Source organism: Schistocerca americana, chromosome 2, assembly GCF_021461395.2.
Source record: "Schistocerca americana isolate TAMUIC-IGC-003095 chromosome 2, iqSchAmer2.1, whole genome shotgun sequence".
Taxonomy (NCBI): domain Eukaryota; kingdom Metazoa; phylum Arthropoda; class Insecta; order Orthoptera; family Acrididae; genus Schistocerca; species Schistocerca americana.
This window is the reverse complement of record NC_060120.1, coordinates 322636925-322645495: the sequence shown is the minus strand read 5'-3', so window position 1 is coordinate 322645495 and position 8571 is coordinate 322636925. Positions and strand designations below refer to the sequence as shown.

Genomic DNA, 8571 nt, shown 5'->3' with positions numbered 1-8571 from the left:
AGATTTTCTAGTTTCACTATCACGTTCAAGCTACTGACATTCCACGCCCCGACTCGTAGAACGTTATCCTTTCGTTGATTATTCAATCTTTTTCTCATGGTAACCTCCCCCTTGGCAGTCCTCTCCCGGAGATCCGAATGGGGGACTATTCCGGAATCTTTTGCCAATGGAGAGATCATCATGACACTTCTTCAATTACAGGCCACATGCCCTGTGGATACACGTTACGTGTCTTTAATGCAGTGGTTTCCATTGCCTTCTACATCCTCATGTCGTTGATCATTGCTGATTCTTCCGCCTTTAGGGGCAATTTCCCACCGCTAGGACAAAGAGTGCCCTGAACCTCTATCCGCTCCTCCGCCCTCCTTGACAAGGCCGTTGGCAGTATGAGGCTGACTTCTTATGCCGGAAGTCTTCGGCCGCCAATACTGATTATTTATCAAAATTTAAGTAGTGGCGGGGATCGAACCCGGGACCGAAGACGTTTTGATTGTAAATGAAAGACGCCAACCCCCTTTTTTTAATTTGTTTTTTTTTAATTTTTTTTTAGACGCTACCCCCTTTTTGGACCACTTTTTTCACTTAAAATGCTTCCTAGGACTAAGTGCAACCGCAACTTGTCATCCTATAACAAAAAAAATCTGATCCACTTCAGGCGTTGTCTCCTGAGTAAACCCACCCCAGAGAGCTGCCTATAGACCAGGGGAAGTATGGGAATCAAGGTTAGGGCTATTCGTTGCCACTTTTTCTTTTTTTTTTATATGATTACATTTGGGGAGCGTGTACAAATGAGAATTCTAGTAACTAAGTGTTACAAGTAAGTGTTACAACAACAAAGGTGGCATAAAAGAGTAATCAAAAAAATAAAAATATAAACCGCTGATGTAATTCTAACTAAAAGGTTCTTCAATAATGTAACTGGTTCCACTTGGAGCCTTGCCATCGTTATCTGAAATCTCCAATAGCGCCTTTGAAGGGCATCTGCAACGGAGGCATTCTGCCTCGCTAGTGCCTCAAGGAAAACAGTATCCTTGCAGCAGCTTGTCTCTTCCTTTGGTCATGGCTGACAAGGCAGAACGTTGAGCCGTTACTGTGATGCAGCACAGCACATTAACCACAGCCTGGCATTCCCCAGCTGAGTGGGGGGTTAACGAAAACGCTGCGTAAATAATTTGCGGAGAGCGTACGGTATTTCGGTGTGCGTTCGAGGGCATTGTGAGCATTTTGTAGGAACCACCAGTAATCAAGCTGCCCTTTCTCTCCGTCGCTAAAGATGTAGGCGACGGTAAGTCCCTTGAACCATGTAAGCGCATGATATTTTGCAGCCGGAAAGTAAGTTTCATCGGGACAGAGTAGGGTCTGCGGGTCAATCATATCAGGTGTGACCCGGAGGTAACAAGCCAGTATCTTCTGTGTTAGTCGCCAAACTCCGGACGATGATGCGCAAGTAAAACGATGTTCATCGGTATCCAGAAGGTGACAATCTGGGCAATAAGGGGAGTCTGCCAGTCAAATAGTGTGAAGTCGCTGGCGGGTGGCATATTTTTTGTTGGCGATCTGATACCACTTCGAACGCACCGTGGATGACAGAAAGTGGTGGTGTATCGTTTTCCACACTCTTGGCCAGTGAACCGTAGGATACTTGTTTTCCACCACGTTATGGTGAACAGCCCGCAGAAGGTTGGTATAAAAATCTTTCGCCTTCGGTGGACCTGTGGCGGAGAGGTTCCAGCTGACATAGCTGTAATCAAGAATGAAGGTCGACACATGGGAGAGCTGTGGTGCGACGTGCGCAACCGACACCGGCGGGACGTTAGAGGCTGGCATCAGAACCTGTAGTAAACGACCCGTAAGAGACGGATATTGACTTTTCCATCGTTTCCTCATGTTGCTCATGTAAAGGGCAGCTGCTCTCGCCCTGACGTTGACCAATCCCAGCCCTCCTTTGTGCACTGGGAGGGTAAGAGTGTCGTATCGTACTTTAAAGATATGACCTGCGGAAGCATAGTAACTGAAGGTCGCCTGAAGCCGGCGACCTATCTGCAGCGGTAGTGGGAGGACCTGTGCCACGTGGTTGAGTTTGGATGCTACGTGGAGGTTCAAGTATTCAACACGTTGTAGCTGATTCAAGTCCCGGAGCAGGTTCTGTCGCACCATTGCGCGTATGATCTGTAATAACCGTCGGTAGTTTGCTGCAGCTGTTTTACGTACATCTTTCTTGAACGTGATGCCCAAATATCGCAGATCAGAAACTGGTGGGAGGGGAGCGAGGGCTTCCGGTCCGAGACCACGCCCAATGTCCAACGCCGCCGACTTGTTGATGTTCAGAAGACTGCCTGCGGCCTGTCCGTATCGCTCAATCCAGGTCAGTACGCTTTGAACTTCGTCATTGGAACGAACCAGCAGTAGCAGGTCGTCAGCGTATGTCCTATAGCGAAAGGTGACGTCCCGCAGCGTGATACCAGATAGGCGGTGGTTAAGGCCCCCTAGGAGTGGCTCGAGTGCGATTACATAAAGGTAGGTAGAAAGGGGACAACCCTGTCGTAGAGACCTCTTAATGGGTACTGGTCCTACCGTCCTTCCATTGACCTGGACGTGTGAGCTGGCTGCGGTCCAAAGACGCCGTAGGGTGTCGATGAGGCCCGGGGGGAATCCCATACAGTCCATCACTCGTAGGAGGAAGTTGTGATGCACTCTATCAAAGGCGCGGTTGAAATCGACGGAGACGATCGCCGCTCTCAGACGGCACGCAGAAGCGATCGCTATTAAGTCCCTGCAGTCACCGGTGGCCATGCGTATGTTGGCTTCTCCCCCCTGCGACGTCTGTTCTGGAGCGAGGATCATCGGCAAAGTCGTCTTAACACGGCTCGCCATAATCCTGGTGAAAATCTTGTAATCGGCGTTCAACATTGTAAGCGGCCGATAGTCGTTAATCGATAGCCCTCCACCTGGCTTGTGTACTGGTATGAGGAGACCTTCTACAAACGCTGGCGGCACAACACAGTCTGGAGACATAAGTTCGCGGAACATTATAACCCAGCGAGGCATCATGATGTCACGGAAAGTCCGGTAGAATTCGATGGGCAATCCATCAGGTCCAGGAGATTTATTGGCCGCACCTTTGTCCACGGCGTCTTAGACTTCTTCGAGTGAGATATCCTCTGTTAGTGCATTCACGGTAGCCTCGTCGATAGTACGTGTTATCTGCTGTAACACTTCAGTAGTGGCCTCGTCAATGACGGTTCTTTCCTTGTAAAGATGACGAAAATGATCCTCCACCGCCTTTACTATGGTTCCTTGGGTCGTACATAAGCGACCGTCGTGTGTCCTGAGTTGTGTGATTAAATGTTGACGTTGTCGGCGCTTGTCCACCACAACGTGGTGCATAGTGGGTTCCTCTGCAACCGTTCGGTCGTGCCGTCGCGAGCAGACTACTGCACCTTCTAGTCGACGCTTCGTCAATGATAGTATGTGAGCCTTGATTCTGCTTTGGTCATGTTGTCTCTCCGGGGAAGGGGGTAAGGCGTCGAGGTCCCTGAGCGCCGCGTAGTAAAAATCGAGGGTCTGTCGATGCCACGCAGTCACGTCCTTGCCATATCGCATAAGTGTCCTACGGATTGCTGGTTTGGCACAGAGGAGCCACCACTCCAGGGTCGAGGTGTATCGTGGGTGGCGGCGTTCACAGTCAGTCCACGTTGCTGCAACTTGCCGACGGCAATCCAGGTCCTGGAGATGAGTTATGTTGAGCTTCCAAAAGCCATTGCTGCGCCAGACTTGTTGGGGGCGTAGGTGTATAGTGCAGATATAGGCACTGTGATTGGAATAGGCTTGAGGCCATAATTCGGCGTCCACCACACCTTGTGTGAGATCTTGTGACACATATATGCGGTCAAGTCGGCTGGCCGAATGACTGGTAAGATGAGTGTGGCCAGAGCGGTTACCGTGGACTTTTTCCCACGTGTCGCACAAGTGAAGTTCTTGGATCATCGCACCCAGTTCCGGACAAGGCATGTAATGTGGGATTTGGTCCTTGGGGTGAAGTACGCAATTAAAATCGCCGGCGAAGACGCTGTGGTCGTATCGTCCAAGGAAAAGGGGAGCGACATTTGTGGAGTAGAATCTGGCGCGGTCGTGACGTCTTGTGGTACCCGACGGCGCGTAAACATTAATGAATTGTTGTGTTCCTGCCCGGGATCGAACCTGGGACCTTCTGCGTGTAAAGCAGACGTGATAACCGCTACACCACGGAAACGACGCCCCTAGACCACCGACTGTTGCTGTTTCTTTCGGTCTACTGCAGACATCGGATGTGTGTGTTGAATTTCCCTACTTTGAGCTTTATCGTAAGTCTTGATTTAAGGACAAGGTCAGCAAATCTGTAATCTAGTGCAAAGCCCAAAAGTTCACTTTTAAAGCATATGTTATCTGACTTATGTTGCGGCTAACTGAAAATTTAGGTTATGTTTTCGGAATTGATGGGGTGGACAGAAATAATACTAATCTATATTTCTTCAAGAGAAGACCAAGAATTTGATGGAAATGAAGAATCATCTAGCATTGTTCTCAAGGCAAATGTTTTGTTGTTGTTTTGTTTTAGACCGAATGAATATTCTTTGCCATTCGTTACTTCTGGGGTACGATTTGTAAATTCAAAGACAACATTTGTAACATAGTGTCAGTGCCTTGATGTTTTAACAAAGGAATGAGGTTCATTAATTGAATGTCACAATAAACTAATTATAGATGCAACTATTTTTATCTGTGAAACAGAATAAAACGCTCAGTTCATGCGATTGTTTTGGGTTTTGTATTAAATAAAACTTTTTTGAATCAGGTAAATTTCTTTACTTACTCTCCTACATACAAAAGGTATTTTGATATATACCTATTCTCCCCAAAGACCAATAAATAGAAAAAATAATAATATTAACACTGATGTTTGTACTCACCGCTTCTGTGAATTGAATGGAAACCAAGTTTCGATTTTTTTACGTTATAAAAGCATGAGCTGGGTCCAAATCCAACTATAAATTTCAAGTTAAGCACACGATATATTATCACATATAGTTTTGATTTTCATAGTTATTTATAAAATTATCAGTGTTTTTCTTTTAAAGTTGGAAACTGGTCCTAGTCATCCCATTTTCCATTATCACATCTTAAAGTGTTGATGAATAGTTTCGAAATACTACGAGTATATGCGTCGCTTCATAGCAGTGAACAGACTGCTATGCTGCTCCTCGTGCAGGAACACTCTGGTTCCACGGTAGTTTCGGGCACTTGCATTCAACAATATCGACACTCCGCGCTGCTTTTATCGGTGTTTGGCTTTTTATGTCATATAGTATAACCCTGTATTGTACTCAGTAACAAACAGTCGTACAAAACTAGTTCCGTTGTTTTTAAAAGTGTCTAAAGAATGTCGAAATATTCCTTTCGCATTCCATTTGGCCCCATTCAACAAACGTGGCACTTATGTTGCAAAAAGCTGTTCAGAGTTAATTCTTTACGGAAAATGTTCCATACCATTTCTTTTGGTGTATGAATGGCGTCAGCTACTTCAATAATTATTATATTTCGTCACCGATCGTGAATCTTATTATGCAGTGTCTCGATGTTTTGTGGCGTCCATCCAGCGGATCATCTTCAATAGAAGTACAGCCAAGTTAGAACTTAATTGGCCATTTATTAATAATTATAGCAGATTCTTTGTAATCCTCAGTTGCAATGGATGAATTGATGTTCTGCAACCAACACCAAGAATTTTATGACGACATGGTATTCCGGTTAATCTACACACACCACAACTAGTCGGAAAGCAGATTAACAAAAAAACAAAACCTCGCCGCAATGGAAGTGATTGCACAGCACCAACATCAATAAAATTTCCATTGTCCCTGTGCCATTTCCGTGCCAGGCCAAGGAACTTTCCCCTTGGCGTAAAAATACTTATCACAGGAGGCAGTGTGCAATATAACAAATAGGTTGCAAAAAGACTATGGTGACAAATATATTACAGGAACAAACAACCGAAAGAAACCCATATTATAGGTGATAGTAAGAACATGTAATGCCCGAAAAAGAATAATATTCGATTGAACACAAAAAGCGAACACAAGCAATGTTCAAAGCTGATCATGGTTCACAGTTCCCGTGGTCAGATCCACAAGTAAACACTAAACTTTAACAGATGCTGCGCAAACTGGCGAATACAGTGGCATATAGAAGCAGAGAGAAGCTTCTCTGCTGACTAGAAAGTTCTAAAATGTCAAATTTAGAGCAATTGTAAGCAAACCAATCCACACACTGGTGGAGTAGATAGCTATCTCATTTGTTATCGTGTAAGAGTGTCTATTCCGTGAACTGTGTTTCACACATCTGCCGTCGTCTGGTCAGAAAACTTATCGTGCCATTCCACTCTGGTGAGAGACATTAGGACAAGTTTTTAACGTCTTGTCAGTGACAGGAATGACGATCTGCTACCAAACAGCACCAATGACAGCAATCAAAGACGTTCCTGTTTGTTAACAATATTACAAAATTCCGGATATTTTACAACGTTAAACAGTTTACACTGTAGAAGTTTGAACTTTAAAATATATTTTCAACATCTTTTTGCATGGAACCAGTTTCATATTCAAGAACTACTTGATAAGCTGGCATACTTCTACATCTATTACTACATTGCGCTATCATTTTTACGTGGAATTTCTCCCAAATTCACACCGAAGAAAAAAATCATTTAGTACTGACAGTGATAATTACGCCACGACTCTAGGAACTGAATGAGGCGTGACGGGAAATGTGACTCGCTATGGCACTATACACATAGAGCGGGTACTTGGACGGTAGAATCCATCTGGGATGTACAAGAAATACATAAGCGGAACTCCGAAGTACTTTCAATACTGAATTACGTCTCGTAACTGGAAAACGTTGGAGATAAACCAGCTTAATTACAGGGAAAAAAATTCGTGGCTGCTGACCATAAAAAGGAAATGTTAATATACTATTAGTTAACAGCAGCCGCGTTTATAAAGAGGCCCTATAGTCAGTAACAGTCATAATAAATATTGCAGATTACTAGAAACAGAAAGTTGGCTAAACCAGAAATGAATATAAGCGAAATCTTGAAATCAGACTGACACATATGTATATATATTGCAAGCATACACTAGACTCTAATACTGCGGCACATTTATCACCGTACAAATTTGATAGTATTTAATGAGGTTGCATTTATACACTGCAGTCAGAAAAGCCTGTAAGGATGTTGCAGTGTAGGTTGCACTGAGAAATAATTCTTAAGAAAAAAATTTGATCCAATGCACCGATTCCAAGTTAAATAGCGTTGAAGTTAGCCAATCAGGCCGTTGCGCCTGCAGATTGAAGGGGACCGCTAGAGAGGGTGTTACGAAACGTGTTTTTCGTTTAGTTTCCTGAAACCGAAAAAAAGAGCGGTACAAAAATTGGACAGTGGTAAGGATCGAACTGAACCAACGGCTGAGCAGTCTCTTGCGCTGTCATCTGTTCTATGCGAACAACTGACACAACAAGCTTTTCAAGCTGTTTCTGACCACCCTGCAGGATGTCCCATTCATCTCAAAGTCGTCATCGACAAACACCAAGATAACTGACACAGAGATTATCATTAACAGAGTGAGTGCATTATTATTCTCTTTTGAATCTTTCTGACATAAAGGTAATTTTTGTTTTATTTCTTTAAACACTACAGTAAGAAATTAAATAGTTTTGCAAATGGTGACTGTCGTTAACAAGAACATTCTGTTACGTTTTTAGTGTAGATTTTAGCATTACTGAAATGAAGACAGTAAAAGCTTTCGAAACGCTGCGTTACAGAGGAATGCTAAAGATTAAATGGATAGACTGGATAACGAATGGACACCAAATCGAACTTTAGAGAAAGAGCTGTATGGCACAAGAATAGATAGGTTAATATGATACTTCCTAAGGCACATGCTGTCAGCAAGTACAGGGAACTGTAGGGTAGCAGAAGGGCTGTATCAGTTCTGTGTCGAAGTGCCTATTGTTCTCCTTATGTAAACAAACTAACCACTTCCCTAGTGTCCTCAAATAAGCGACTGTCCTCATTTAGGATGTAATTAATAATTACCCTAATTTACAACCAAGATGGAGGCTGAAAAATCTATGTTTACACTGTTGTCCTAGTCTAAAGTGATAACTGTGGTCATAATTATGATAATTTATGGGTTCCTCATTTCCTCAGTGGTGCCTGAATGCTCCTGCCTAGAAAAATTGAAGGAACAGAGCTTATTGTTACACCAATAAAAGAGGTACTTCACAGGAAAAATTGAGGTAGCCTACATTTTTGAATTCGAGAATAAACGTACTTTCTTTGATTATTAAATTAGTGGTCTGGGAAATAAATAAATGATTGTAATGTCAACTAAAAATTATAATGTATGTTATTACACTGTCATGTCAGATCAACATTGTCACGTAGAAGAATGTGTAATTAATTCGAAGGACGTGGACCTTATCTCTGATCTTTCGTCGTCTTGTGTCGGGGTCGAAATCTTCAACTTCATA

The 8571-nt window shown here is 43.5% G+C and overlaps 1 non-coding gene across 1 annotated transcript; it reads right to left on the bottom strand.

Moving 5' to 3' along the window:
* Positions 1–4179: 4179 nt before the first annotated feature.
* On the bottom strand, positions 4180–4252 carry Trnav-uac. Its single transcript has one exon. It is a non-coding gene; the product is annotated as a tRNA-Val (tRNA).
* Positions 4253–8571: the final 4319 nt, after the last annotated feature.